The following is a 15,426-nucleotide window of genomic DNA, read 5'->3' as shown; positions in this document are numbered from 1 at the left end:
AGTCAGTAATGAGGCTAAAAGTGGAAGGGAAAAAGGTGTGGCGAAGAAAACAAGGCAGAAGGGCATAAGGAAAACAGTGGAACAATGGAGTGAGTAGCAGTGAATAATGGAGACAAAATGATGAAGTGAATTACAGTGGATAATGGAGACAAAAGTGAAATACAGAGGGTAATGGAGACAGTTGAATTGGATAACTGAATAATGGAGACAAAAGTGGAATTACAGTGGATAATGAAGGCAACGGGATAATGGATAGCAAATGGATACTGGAGTGAATTACAATGGATAATGGAGACAAAAGTGAGTTACAGAGGATAATGGAGACAATTAAATTGGATAATAGGATAATGGAAACAAAAGAGAATTATAATGGAGACATAGCAGTGAGTAATGGAGACAATGAGAAGCAGTAGGTAGCAGGAAAATAAAAGTGGAGGCAATAAGAACAGGCAATAAAACAGGAAAATAAAACCGGAAAACAGGCAATAAAACAGGAAAATAAAAGTGGAGGCAATAAAACAGACAATAAATGGCAGTGAGCAAAGGGTGCCTAAGCGTGGCTAGGAGCCAGCCGGAGTGGTAACATTACCATGTTACCTGTGTGTGTGAATATGTTTGTTCTTCATTTCTTGTTCTTTCTGTATCATGTTGTGTCATGGGTCACTGTATTCTGTATATGTCATGTATAGCGCTGTAGACCCTTTGTGGCGCCTTATAAAGATAATAATAATGTAGTGAGCTCCTGTGCATTTTTTTCTTGATATGTGTGTTTAAAGTTGTTTATGATTTTGCATATTTGAGATGTACCAGATATTTATAATATTTACTATTATTAAATTATTTTTGAGAATTATTCTTACTTGAATATATCTAGTTCTGAACTGTTAAATTACAATTGTTACCAGTATCCTAATGTGGAAATCACTGCTGCCAAATATTTATTCTAATATGTAAAATGTTTGATACAGTGTTTCCCCAACACTCCGTCCTCACTAAGAGCTTAAGGAGAATTTAGACATGAAATTAATCCAGTTCTATACGGAGGGATTATTCTCTACCTCCTGAGCGATACAATTTGTATTTCTCATTCATCCTTATTACTATTTAAAGTTTGAAATTAGATAGGACTAAAATAATATGTCTACACCGCTTAAAATGAATTAAAGCAATACAAGGGTTAAAGACTTCACTATCCCCCTAGTCTGCCGTTCTCACTCGGGGCTAGGGGTGATGTGCCACAGGGAGTAGAGCTAAGTATAGACGACAATATATACGACTGACTCCTAATAAAATAATCACTTGCAATTTCCTTATAATCAAACTATCTATTTTGCAGGAACCTTATTTATTAGGTACTAAGGTGCAATCCAGTGAGAATGCCGATGCACATTTCACTGACAGCTTAGTCTTGGCAAACCTGATGTCCGGGAGAGCGGGGATTTTATATCTTACTTCACCATTCAGAATGCTTTGATGCTGTTCCCCTTATTGGTTGACATCAATGGCTGTTTTAACTCTTCATATCCCTCAAATTCAGTGTATTGTGTGAAAGCTTAAGACAGTAATTCAATATTTTATTAATTTAATCTTAGTAATTGTCTGTACTGTGAATAGATATATATATACTCAGTTGGTTCCTCAATACATAGTTATTATGTAAATTAAAGAATGGGCATACTAAGTTCTGCATTGTTTAATATCCTTTTTAATCATTTACTAAATCTCTCATATATCATGAATTATCTATTTGGTCAAAAGTTATAATATTAATTATTTTGCTAATCTAATGACATTGATCCTGTGATCATAAACCGTGGTATATATAAACTTCATTATGGTAGATAAAAGTGATATGTGTATTATTGATTTATTATTAATATATTTATTTCAAATTAATTGATCGTAATATTAATATTAATAATATATCATCATCATCTATTTATTTATATAACGCCACTAATTCCGCAGCGCTGTACAGAGAACTCATTCACATCAGTCCCTGCCCCATTGGGGCTTACAGTCTAAATCCCTTAACACACACACAGACCGAGAGACACTTAGGTCAATTTTTTAATAGCAGCCAATTAACCTACCAGTTTGGTTTTGGAGTGTGGGAGGAAACCGGAGCACCCAGAGGAAACCCACGCCAAACACGGGGAGAACATACAAACTCCACACAGATAAGGCCATGGTCGGGAATCAAACTCATGACCCCAGTGCTGTGAGGCAGAAGTGCTAGCCGCTAAGCCTTAGTGAAAGAAACAACATATTATAATGGATAAAATCTCTACTGAAAACCTATGAAACAAAATTCAAGTTTATAATACAATATAATAATAATAGATAATCATATTCCAATATATTACAACACATAGAGACACACTGCACCATAATCCAGAGCTTTCCTCTAATCCGCCACAGCATCTCAGCTATTGACATTCAGCTATGCACTTACCTACACCACACTATACTAACTGAGAGACACCGAACACATCTGTAATACCCCGTGTGGTGTTATTTAGAGTAATACGTTGAAGTTGCACCTTACCAGTGTTAGATAGTTCTCTTTCTGGTTTCAACACTTCAGATCTTCTATACACCAGAGAGGTAAAGAGATTTATCCACAGAGATTTACAATGACACAAGTGTATTCTGAACTAATTTCCTTTTATTAATAAGAATTACTCTGATATTTATATTAGAAGCGTACAATTATTTTTAAACAATATCTTATCACTTTGAAACTATTTACAATTGACAATCCTTTAACTTCGCCATAATAATGATACTCATATCTTATTGGAATTCTATGTCTATGGACGTCTCTGCCAGAATAAATTATTAATCTTCATATATCTATAATATAAATGTCTAGTGGCGTGTGTTAGTCTGTCTGTGTGTGGAAAATATAAAACCAAGCTGCAGCGCCACCTGCTGGGCGGAGTTATACACTGGCCTACTAAATTCTTAGTGTGTGTAAAAAAAAATCAGAAAGGGCTGAAATTTGGTATACTAAGATGTTTTTAATTTGTTAATTTAATTTGTTAATTGTTAAAAGTGTTTATAAAGATTTAAAAAATATATATATATATTTCTTGAAGGAGAAGTGACAGTTGGGAGTGGTTGGTGGTTGCCGGGGGTGACAGTTGGGAGTGGTTGGTGGTTGCCGAGGGTGACAGTGGGGAGTGGTTGGTTTTTGAGGCCTGGGCTATGGCCCAAATGCATGACAAGAACCTTTTTAACACCTTAAGTAGCTTGATTTGACTAGAATGCATGAGTATCATGCACGGGTTAACTTGTGTATATATATATATATATATATATATATATATATATATATATATTTCTACTGCACATTAATACATACCTTAACACGATAAAGGGATGAATTTCTCAATACAACTTTAAGACCTACATCCAATATTTCAATAACTATTTGTAGAAGTGGTGCAAGTGGTTGGGGCCATAAATTTCTTTTTTTTATCCCGTTGGACCTTATGAATAGTCACTTTATTAAGTGGTTGTCGACCTTCACAAGAAGATTTTTGTAAAACACTATTTCTGTAGTTTTCATGAGAAACTGACTCTTTATAGTCAGCAGTAGAAGTATATAGGGATCAGTAACGTGTGTCTAAGTAACTGCTGATGTTCTCAGTGTCAGTGTAATGGTGGGAGTTATACTGATCTGTGTCTGCTGAACTGTTATTATACAACTCCAATTTGTCTCTGTCCTCTCACACTGTCCTCAGTACATAGCACAGTCTCTGTTGTGTATTCACAGATCTCTCTACTGCTTAGTCATTTTCAGCACTTTCCTTTTTACTCAGCCTCTTTTGGTCACTTCTTCACTTACACTTTCTTCACTTTTAATCTGTTTATATATCACTTTGTCCGATTGTCATTCTGTCCCTATCTTTTCTCTCTCAGTTTATCCAGACACAGGGATCTCTCTCACTGGTCCTGAGTATCACACTCCTCTCTCCCTGTCACCCCCGGCAACCACCAACCACTCCCCACTGTCACCCCCGACAACCACTAACCACTCCCCACTGTCACCCCTGGCAACCACCAACCACTACCCACTGTCACCCCCAGCAACCACCAACCACTACCCACTGTCACCCCCGGCAACCACCAACCACTCCCCACTGTCACCCCTGACAACCACCAACCACTACACACTGTCACCCCCGGCAACCACCAACCACTACACACTGTCACCCCCAGCAACCACTAACCACTCCCCACTGTCACCCCTGGCAACCACCAACCACTACCCACTGTCACCCCCAGCAACCACCAACCACTACACACTGTCACCCCCGGCAACCACCAACCACTCCCCACTGTCACCCCCGGCAACTACCAACCACTCCCCACTGTCATTTCTCCCTCCAGGAATCTTTTTGAAAAAAAAATAAAAAAATCTTTATAAACACTTATAACAATTAATAAATTAAATTAACAAATTAAAATCATATAGATACCACCCAGAGTATTCAGATTTTGGGGTATCTCACATCATCATTTTACACACGCTGAATATTACTAGAGAGTTATAACCATGACCATGAGGTCATTACCCAGAATCCCCTGCTGCAGCGGGAGCTCTGTATACTGTGTGACTATAAGGTCATTACCCAGAATCCTCATCTGCAGCAGGAGCTCCATACACTTTGTGACTATGAGGACATTACCCAGCATCCCCAGTAGCTCTGTATACTGTGTAATTATGATATCATAACCCATCATACCCATCTGATACAGTAGCTCTGTATACTGTGTGATTATGATGTCATTACCCATGTCATAATCCCCAGCTGCAGCAGTACCTCTATATAAAGTGTGTTTATAACATCATTCAGTCATTAGTCTCCACTGACTGACTCCACAGCAGAAGCTAAAAAAAAAAATGTTATCTACTCCCAAAACCATTCCTCCTGTCCCCCTTTCCCGACCCCGGCCTCCATCTCATCCTTTCCACCACCTCCGCCCTCCTCCTCTTCACCCCCTGCTCCCCCATCTCCACACCCCCTGCACAAAAACCTCCCTCTTCCTCCTTACCCCCTTCACCCCCTGTACCCCCCTCCTCCTCACCCCATTTACCGACGCCCCCCTCCTCCCCTGTACCCCCCACCGCCCGCTCCCCTGTACATGCCTCCTCCCCTGTATCTCCCTCCTCCGCTGTATCTCCCTCCTCCTCTGTACCTCCCTCCTTCCAAGTACCCCCCTCTTCGCCCTCTCCCGCGCCCCACTCCAGTGTATCCCCCTCCGCCTCTATATCCCCCTCCTCCTTCTATCCCACGTCGCCGTCAGCCCCCTCCTCTTCCTCCTCGCCCCATGCCCCTACACCCCCCTCCTCCTCTTCCTCCTCACCTACTTTGTGACCACCCTCCTCCTCTTCCTCCTCGCCCCCCTGTGTCTGTCTAATCGTCTTAATGAAGACAAGAAGCCCGACAGACTTCAGACCTATATGAAAATTCTGATTGCAGGAGAAAACTAATGTTTATATTCCATTCGTTTTTTCCTGCAGTCAGAATTTTCGTATAGGTCTGAAGCCTGTCGGGCTTGTCCCAACCCTCCTCACCCCCAGCACTCTCTTTTCACACCTCCTCCCCCTCACACCCTCATCCTCTCCCCCTCACTCCCTCCTCCTCTCCCTCTCACTCCCTCTTCCTCTCTCCTCACTCCCTCCTCCTCTGCCCCTCACTCCCTCCTCCTCTCCCCCTCATGCCCTCCTCCTCTCCCCCTAACACTCTCCTCCTCTCCCACTCACTCCCTTCTCCTCTCCCCCTCACTCCCTCCTCCTCTCCCCCTGCACCAACATTGCCTTCCTCCTAGTCCCCGGGCCCACAGGCCCCTCCTCTTCACCCCCAACACCCCCTGCATTGACACCTCCTCACTCCCTCCTCCTCTCCCCCTGCAAAAAACACTGCCTTCCTCCTAGTCCCCGGGCCCACAAGCCCCTCCTCTTTACCCCAACACCCCCTCAAATGGAGTAAGATCCCTGAACAACTGTGATCTTGGTAAGTATTGTAGATAACAACAGATTTGTGAAAATGCAAAAGCAGTGGATTGTGATATACCGTACTTTTACGACAAGGGGGCAAATTTATCAAGCTGTGGGTTTGAAAAAGTGGAGATGTTGCCTATAGCAACCAATCAGATTTTAGTTATCATTTATTTAGTACATTCTACAGAATGACGCTAGAATCTGATACCCTTTGAAAGTCTGAAAAGAGGGTGGGAAAACTCTATTTATATTGCGAGGAATAGGAGGTGGTGATATAAATCCCCAGATATTTTATCTTTTTGTGTTCGCCAATTGCGTTTGTAGTATTGCAGATACTTCTCTTTATGCAGGATATGCTAGGAGGAGGCTTCTTTTTTAAAAATTTCCTGGTGTCAGTAAAACTAATAGGACTACATGATTATTTTACTTTAAAGGAAATGTCCACGTTTGGACACCCACCTCTCTGTTTAACAGTTGCACAGAGATCCTTCACCTGGTCCCTCAGACTTTCCCTGAAGGATCCCAACCATGAAAGACCATTTACAGGGCTGGGGTAGAGTGTAGTGAAGGTGACACCGGATTGGACGGCTGTTACACATTTTGGTGCCACCTTCACTACACATCGTCCAACCACACTTGTTTGAAAGTTACTAAATGTCCAAAGTAATAAAGACTCAATGATTTCTTACTGTAGTACGAGAGTAGTGGTTAGGCTAATAGAGGAGGGATCCCAATCTAAGTGCTACATGTCAGGATAGGCAGGAATGTTGGGGTATATAAAGTAGATATCCCCTTTAACAATGTGAAGGATTATCTTTTAGAACATTTATATTTGTTATTGAACAGTGACAATCAGGGTTATGGGTGTGAATAGCCATGTGATTGAAGACTTAGCAGAAGTGGTTAATGTGTATTTGACTAGGGCTCCAGCCCCTTATTATGTTTAATCTACAACTCTTGCTCATCCAGTATATTTTAAATTGGATAGCGATTGACCAACCTGTAGCCAAGTCAGATCATAGGAGTGGGAGGCAGTGAGCTGTCCACTGGTGTGTTAGTGAGGACAAGGCTCCTAGTGACGAGGGCTGTGTTATAATGTGGGAGCGAGAATAGAGGCAAGCAGGTCGCTACCATCAAATAATAGAAGGTGCAAGGTTACAACACCACAGAATAGTCATTTAAGTATCTTATCAAATTTCTGTATGAAGATTGTGGTTGCAAACGTCTGTTGAAAAAAGTTAATGTATCCAACTTGTTTCTGTCTAATTCAGATGCAATATAGAAGAAATATGTATGGCTGCAGAATACTTCAGGCTAGAAACAGTTGCGCTGACATGCAGAAGTAAAATGGACTCTGTTATAGTAGAAAAACCTGTGTCCCAGATATGCCTCTTGCAGAGGGTTGTCGAGACACAAATGAACAGTCTCCTTTTCTGCATCTTGAAGGTACAGGTCTTGCAAACAAAACAGAAGCTATATGTTCAGTCCAAAAAGTTGTACATTTAAAAGCTCCTAGGAGCAAAAAATGGTAAAGGACAATGCGTTCTCATCAAAAAGTTCCAAAAACTGTAATTGAGCAGCAGAATCCTGTTTCCAGTACTCCCGCAGACCTCAGCCTGGATATAAATGAACTGACAGACATGTTAGTAAACCAAGCCTCTCAGGATAAGGATAACTGCTTACTGCCATTCACAACTGCACTAACCTGTGAAAGCCTTGTAACGGAAGACAGTGTTACACAATCTGCTTGTGTGAAGCGGAAATATGCCAAGTCCCAGCAAAACGGCGCTCTGAAAGAGCACTGCATGGCTAATATTGTGAGTGCAACCAACGTGTGCAAGATGGGAGGTTTGGTGAAAGACATGGACCAGAAATACTTTAAAAAATAAACCTACGTGCAATTCTTCGGCGACACATGCAGATCCACAAAGGCGTTAAACCTTACGTGTGTCATTTATGTGGAAAAGCTTTTACACAGTGTAAGCAGCTGAAAACACATGTGCGGACCCATACAGGTAAAACGCTGGGGCTTATTTAATTTCATTTGCTGTAACCCATAGCAATCAGATTCTGAATGTCATTGTTCTGGTGCAGATTTGCAAATGAAAGGTAACATTGTATTGTTTTCTATGGTAACAACATATTTGTGCACATAGACAAGTTTTTATGTCCAGACATTTTTTTATCACTACTGTGACAAAATGTCATCAGCATAGTAGGAGCAAACGTTAATGATGTCTGTTCCTTTGCTGTACAAGCTTTTTTCTCTAGAATAGTGTGATACACTTTTTCTTCAGCAGAAGGATATAAAGTACATAAAACTGAAACACACGTTGCTTCCATGACCTTTCACCTAAGGGGAGCAGAGGTGGTGGAGGCTAAACAGTGGAACTGGCAGGAGGGTGTGTTGAAGTGACAATAGAGTAGGTTGAGTTAGGTGAGAATATTGGGCTGGGAGAATGAGGAAGAGGGGAGGAGAGTGCAGAGAAGGAGATGGTGCATTGTGGTTAGACATGAAAAGTAATTGGCATAGTGTGGGTACAACAACATGGTAATACTGATGAACATCTAATGATATTAAATATTATTACGATAAATTGCCTATTTCAAAAACAATGTCTATATATTTATTTGTGCTGAGTGAAGCAAGGGATCTCACATGTGTAAGAAATTAGTGATCAAAACTATATTTCTTCAAAATGGCAATAAAATGTTATATCATAGTAATATATTATAGCCACTGGGTAGCACTGCTCTTTTGCTATTCCATTTACTCTCAGGAAACCAATGATGTGGCAATGCACAGTGCAGATAGGGAGGGATATAAGATTACCTGTGCATAATAGTTTACTCCCAATTATCTTGCATATTTATAGATACGATATGAAAATTAATTTCTGCTTTGCACACTGCTACGGCCAGTCTACACCTTCTATATATAGCATGCTGGTGCTCTTACCTGCTAACGTTGGGGTATTGGTTTTTGGTAAATCTAAGATGTATATGTAACCAGGGAACCATTCAAAATGTTGTCCGTTTAATGGATTTTTTGAATTGTTACACAGTATTCAAGCTTTACTGGATGTTTCTGTTGTTTAATTTGTCAGGAGAAAAGCCATACCAGTGCAAACTCTGCGATAAAGGGTTTGCTCAGAAATGCCAGTTGGTCTTTCATAGTCGAATGCATCATGGAGAGGAGAAACCATATACATGTGATGTGTGTAATCTACAGTTTCCAACCTTCAGTAATTTAAAAATCCATACCAGGTCAGTAAAATACCCCAGTAGACTTTTGTTAAAAAATAAAAACTTGTTGTTTTTTTTCTTGCCCTTTACAGGATTCTCCAATTAAAACATATTGTATCATAACGTAATACATGTGGGGCTGTAGACTGTGTGTATTCTTGTTTGTTGTCCTCTCTCTGGGATTCTGATGTTTGGAGGAACAGTCTTTGTTACGTGGTATATACAGTGTGTCTTCCATTGTGCTTGAAGCTGACAAGAAGTTGAGCTACATGTGTGTAAATTGAGGAACTTCAATAAACTTACTGATATCAAAATTAGAACTTACTACTCTGTTGGATCCATTCAACAACGTCCACTGCATACTAATGCAGCAGCCTGTTAGTGTTACATAACAAACTGACAAGTTCAAACCCTGCCTTTGAAAGCTCCCCTCCATAAATGTACAAACACGCCACACGCATTCTGTGCACTATGCATTGTCCGGCAGCAGGGTGATCGTGCCCCAACATAGTATTTTCTTTTTAATAACCATATTCCACCTATATTACATTATAAAGCTGGCAGAGACCCTCTTTAATGCTAAGTAATGCTTTGCTCCTTTCTTGTCAGAAAGCACAGTGGAGAAAATCCACGTCTGACGGCACACAGGAGAAAAGCTGCATGTCTGTGACACCTGTGGGAAAGCGTTTGCTGTCTCCAGTTCTCTAATTACTCATGCAAGAAAGCATACAGGTAACAGAAACGGTATGGGCCACAATGCTTACTGATCTTAGTATGCACAGGGTGGGGGGGACACTCCTTAGCACAACCATTACCAGCACTGAACTATCCATTGTGCTTGCTCCTCTCTGTGGGTCAGCGCAGACTTCTTCTGGGCTGGATAACTACATATTATAAGTAGAACATACTTTTAGAGTAAATGACATTTTGAGTTAAAGGTAAAGGTGGAACTTTTTTATGAAAATCATGCACCTGTCCCTGATTAGGACATCTGTCTGATAGAATAACCACAAAGTTATAACTATCCACTGCCTGGCTGGATCATCCTTTTGCATTACTTTGGTAGCCAGGGAAACTAACCAGCTGGCAACTATGGCCAGGAACAACCCCCTCTGCCTCATACCTCCAAGCCTGCATTGACTGACAGTCCCAGTGCTACTGCAGGTTACAGTGCTCTGTAACTGTCAGCTTTACGTCTTATTTGTAAACAGTGCATTGGTTGTTACTAAAGTTACAATTATACTGACTTACAGCTGTATGTAATATTTAGAGGAGAAGCCTTACATCTGTGGAGTTTGTGGAAAGAGTTTCATTTATTCTGGAGAACTTAACAAACACATCCGGTCTCATACAGGTAGGCAGATTTCCTTCTTCTCCACGAGACGCTTTCTACAGTTTCTGGTGAAATTATTTTAATAGCTTGAAAACCTTGGTGCACTTTGTGCCATTCTATGTGGACCCCACAATGTCACAGAAAAAGCTTAGACCTATGAATATTAGGGAAAATATAAGTTACTTGTCAGTTGGCTGCTAATTGGTTAAATAAACAGTGTTCAGTGATGAACCTGGCAGTGTAAAGGACCATTAAACATAAAAAATGTTGCTTTTTCTAAAAGAGCTACTAATAACATTTCCAAATTACACAGATCATCTGTCCCCTGAGACTGTTACCTGTATCTAATAGCAGCTAACTTGCAAACTGCTATTATATCCAAATAACAGTCTAATAGTATTTATGTGCAACAGAAATCCATTAAAAACTCCTCAAAGTGTAGAACAAATATGAAATACGTTTTTCTAAAGTAATTAAAAATGTAAAAGTTATATTGTCATATTGAGACAGTGTATATGTATATTGTATGCTAAAATGTTTTACTTCATTTTAGCATCAAAAAGCTGATCTCTCTTCTGTTTTTCCTTCCCACTGCTATTGGCATAAGTCATGTTTATTGTAGGCAATATGGAAAATGTTACCATTCACTTATGAAAAAAACCCAAAAATAATCAGGTTTATTATTTTTTTATGACAGACTTAATGAAATAATGTCACTGAATTGTAAACATTTAGAATACAAAGTGGTGCTCACCCTAGAAATCACAGCTGCATGAGTGGGGAACACTGTTGGTAATCTGGGCCATTTAAACTAAGTGCTTATTTATAGTTTGGTGTTATGTAATGAACACGACTCTTACGTCACATTTTGACTTTAGGAGAACGGCCCTTTGTCTGTGAAGTGTGTGGAAATTCCTATACAGATGTGAAAAATTTAAAGAAGCACAAGTGTAAAATGCACAATGGTAAGCATAGTTATGGATACTTTATGCACTGTGTATTGTACATACTCTTACAAAGTTCTATACATTGTTTCTGAACAGAATGTGACCATCTTCAAATAAAAATGATAGTGGATTAGCAGTTGGCTGCTCTTGCCTTGCTTACAATACTTTCTCAGCCATGATAAATATAATCACATTACCTCCTTCACACCTGTACGCTGTTAATGTATTTTACAGCCACTAACTTACACTTGCAACTTGCATTAAAAATAGGGTGAAAGGTTTCTTAAGGGCTTGTTTCCATCATTGGCATGACCTACTTCTTATGAGTTAACGCACACTATCGGTGCAATAGATTTATTGGTAAAAGCACAACTCATGTGCAGCCCATAGACACACATTAAAAATGCTGTCACACTTGTCTCTGCCCTTTGCTTTATTCCTCACATCTAGACTCTTTCTGAGACCTGTTGACCTTAGAAACCTTGCCAGAATTCCCCCTTTTCTTACCCAACATGCTACCAAAACTCTTATCCATTTTCTCATGATCTCCCATCTTGACTACTGCAGCAACCTCTTATCTGGCCTTTCCGACACCCATATATCCACACTTCAGTCCATCCTTAAATTCTGCTGCAAGACTGATCTCTGCCACCGCTCCACATCTGCTGCACCACTTTGCAAATTCCTACACTGGTTCCCTGTGTTCTCCAGAATCCAAATCAAATTACTCACCCGTACCTACAAAACCCTCAAGAACACCACCAGCACTTCATCTATCTCAAATCTCATATCAATATACTCACCCTCCCACCCTCTTAGATCTACCTCTGACCTGCGCCTTGTCTCGTCTCTGGTAACCACTTGTCACTCGCGCCTACAGGTCTTCTCCAGTGCTGCTGCTCACTTATGGAATTCCATACCAAGCCTAATCTTTAGAGCTTACCTTATCCCCAATGATACATCTCACTCTAATACACTGTGACAGCTGTCCCAATCTCCACTCTAAGCCAGACATCGCTCCTCTTGTTTCAGCTGTGCACTCTTCCACTTAGAATGTAAGCTCTCTAATGAACAGGGTCCTCCCTACTCTTTGTTTTCATGTCTGCATTTATTTTGTCTACCTTGTATGTCCTGTTTTTCCTACTGTACGGTACTGCGGAGCACTGTGGTACCTTATAGATCTGTAATGATGATGATAATAATGCAAAACTAAAATTCATCTAAAGTGCGCTTTTAGTTTTTGGGGCGATTTTCCCCATAGCATGTGGCTGGAAAACAGAGATGCTTGACAAAGCTACATTTATAATGCTCTATAAAGATTAACATATATCTCTAAATATTTAAACACTGGAGACTACTTCTGTGAAATAAATACAGCTCCGATCCTCCAGCACACAGTTGTTTCTGCTCTCCCTGTTGTCAGATGACTTGGTCCACCCACCGCTATTAGGTAGTGTGAAGTCCCCCACTGAAATGCTACATGGGGCTCACCACTTAAAAATAGAGAGGGCTGTACCAAACTTGGCAACACATATTAATTGCTACCAGGGGTAGCAATTAATATGTGTTGCCAGAATTGTTGTTTAGGAACATATCTTAAACTGTTAAATCTTCGGTTGTATTGAGGAAACACTTAGAGCTTTGTACTACATTCTATCCTGTTACATCATGGGGCAAACTAGGGATCATTGCTCCATATGGGACTTTTCAGAAAGAGCTCCAATGATTCTTATACTAAGGCCAGGATCAGGCATGTTCACAGTAAATTATCTCCTGTTCCCTGTAATGCTGGGTAATCCACAGTATTATGTAAGTAGTATCCTATGTTCTACAGACAAGGAAGGGTGTGCAAGGCACCAGTCTAGAAGCCACTGGTCCTATACATACCCCACACGCTGACATTACAAATCGTAGCAGTGGTTCAATTTTTTTCATTCATTGTTACTACGTCTAATCGCCATTCCATTTTGTCTTTAATCACTTAGAACTATAGCTGAAATGTGGCAGATTGATATATCAGTAAGGCACTATGATCCACTAGATGTGACTGACAGTTCTTAAATCTTGATTATATTCAGTAAGTAGAAAAAACTGTTTACAAGCAGGAAAAGAACCCATCCCTATTTTACAATTTATTACTTTTCTTTCTTTTCTGTTTTTTTAAAGTTTTTTTGAACATTCTGATCTTTAAGTGGTAAATCTGTCTAGAGCTAATATTTGGGAGCCCCCCTTCTTATAACCAGGAATAGCAGAATAGTACACGATTAGTATAATACCTAATTAAATATGTGTTAGACTACTAATTACAAAGAAAAATCCTATTCTTGTGTGAAAAAAACCAATACTACAGTTTTTAATATTGCTATGTCTATACAGAGCAGGTTCTGCACAAACTGATCAGCCTCGCTATTAATTATAATAATCCATTGGTGGATGTCAATGCCATTATACATCTCAGTGCTCGGAGGTTCTTGAGCGTTCAGTTGATCGACTGTTCGTGTAGCACATGCTGTACTTGTGCTAAGTGGAGAAAACTAAAGGTTGTTGGAGGTGGAGAGATGGAGTATAGGCAGGGGAGCTGTGATTTCAGTTGACATGTCATTTGGTATCACATAATAAAGTACAGTAAGATACAAGAGTTTTATCACAATGTATTGCAGGAAGTGAAGAGACAGATGAAACAGAAGCTGCTGATTGTGCACATAAGGAGGAGGACACAGAGAAGAAAAGTCCAGTACCAGATAACCTTGATCTGAAGCCATCAGAGTTGTTCTTACCTCTCACTCTTCTCATTGGTCCTGAAGACCATCAGATGTTGCTGCCAGTGACAGATAATCAGTGTTTTTCTTCTGAGACTTTACTAAGCACATCCACAAACAGCTACTCAGAGCCACAGTTCATATTTCTACAGCAGATGTACTGACAAAGGACTGTGACTGCGCTAGCAATGACAAACTGAATCACTGTAGGGGAAGAAGAAGATGGAGTTTTAAAGCTGCAATTTATCCTTTGATCTGTGATGTAGAAGGAAAATTTGCCCTAATATTTTTACTTGCAAGATTTTACCAGCATCTTTTGGCTGTATGCTGAGGTTATTTTTTACTGAATGAATAATTGATTGCAGTAATGTGTTATTGTTATTAAATCTGTGTTTTGGAATCACGCTGATCGCATCGGACAATCTTTATTGGTAACAATAGTTACGGACATAACACTACCATATTAGTTGTGGTGCAGTTGCTACAAGCCCCAGGGCTGGGTGAGAGGTCTACCTTCTATGTCAAAGCCCCGTACATCAATAGTGGGGCTAGAAACAATTTCTCACCCTCTACGTCAGCGTTTCTCAACCTGTGGATCGCGACCCCTTTGGGGGTCCAACGACCGTTTCACAGAGGTCGCCCTAGACCATCGGAAAACACATATTTACGATGGTCTTAGGAACCGAGACACCGCTCCTCTATCCGTCTCCAGACGGGTCCACCCACATACAGATACGCCCACATACGAGTACACGGCGTGATGACATCATCGCGCCAACCCCATCACATACACCCCGTACAAATACAGGGGTATGTGACAGGATTGGCGCCATAATGTACTTATGCGGACCAGTCACACATGTGCAGAGAGCAGCTGCTGTGTAGAGAGCAGCAGTATTGGAGGTAAAACGACACTTCATGAATTATAATTACTGGGTAAATGTAAAATCATCAACTACTGCAAATAAAATATCTGTTCCATGGGAACTTAATCTGGATGCTGATTGGTCTTTTTATACTCAGCTGTGGTGGATGTGAATACTGCCCCCTAGTGATAGAAACAGGTATGTAAAAAAACCAACACAAAGAATGGTAAATCATAGGAAACTTTAATGAACTGTATTAACT

General features: G+C 40.3%; 1 pseudogene; it reads left to right on the top strand.

Annotated features, from left to right (window-relative positions):
• Positions 1–7,551: 7,551 nt before the first annotated feature.
• Positions 7,552–14,701, top strand: LOC142150787 (myoneurin-like; annotated as a pseudogene).
• The last annotated feature ends 725 nt before the right edge of the window (positions 14,702–15,426 follow it).

The sequence above is a fragment of the Mixophyes fleayi genome, chromosome 4, assembly GCF_038048845.1.
Source record: "Mixophyes fleayi isolate aMixFle1 chromosome 4, aMixFle1.hap1, whole genome shotgun sequence".
NCBI classification, from domain to species: Eukaryota; Metazoa; Chordata; class Amphibia; order Anura; family Limnodynastidae; genus Mixophyes; species Mixophyes fleayi.
This window is presented reverse-complemented; position numbering and strand designations above follow the sequence as displayed.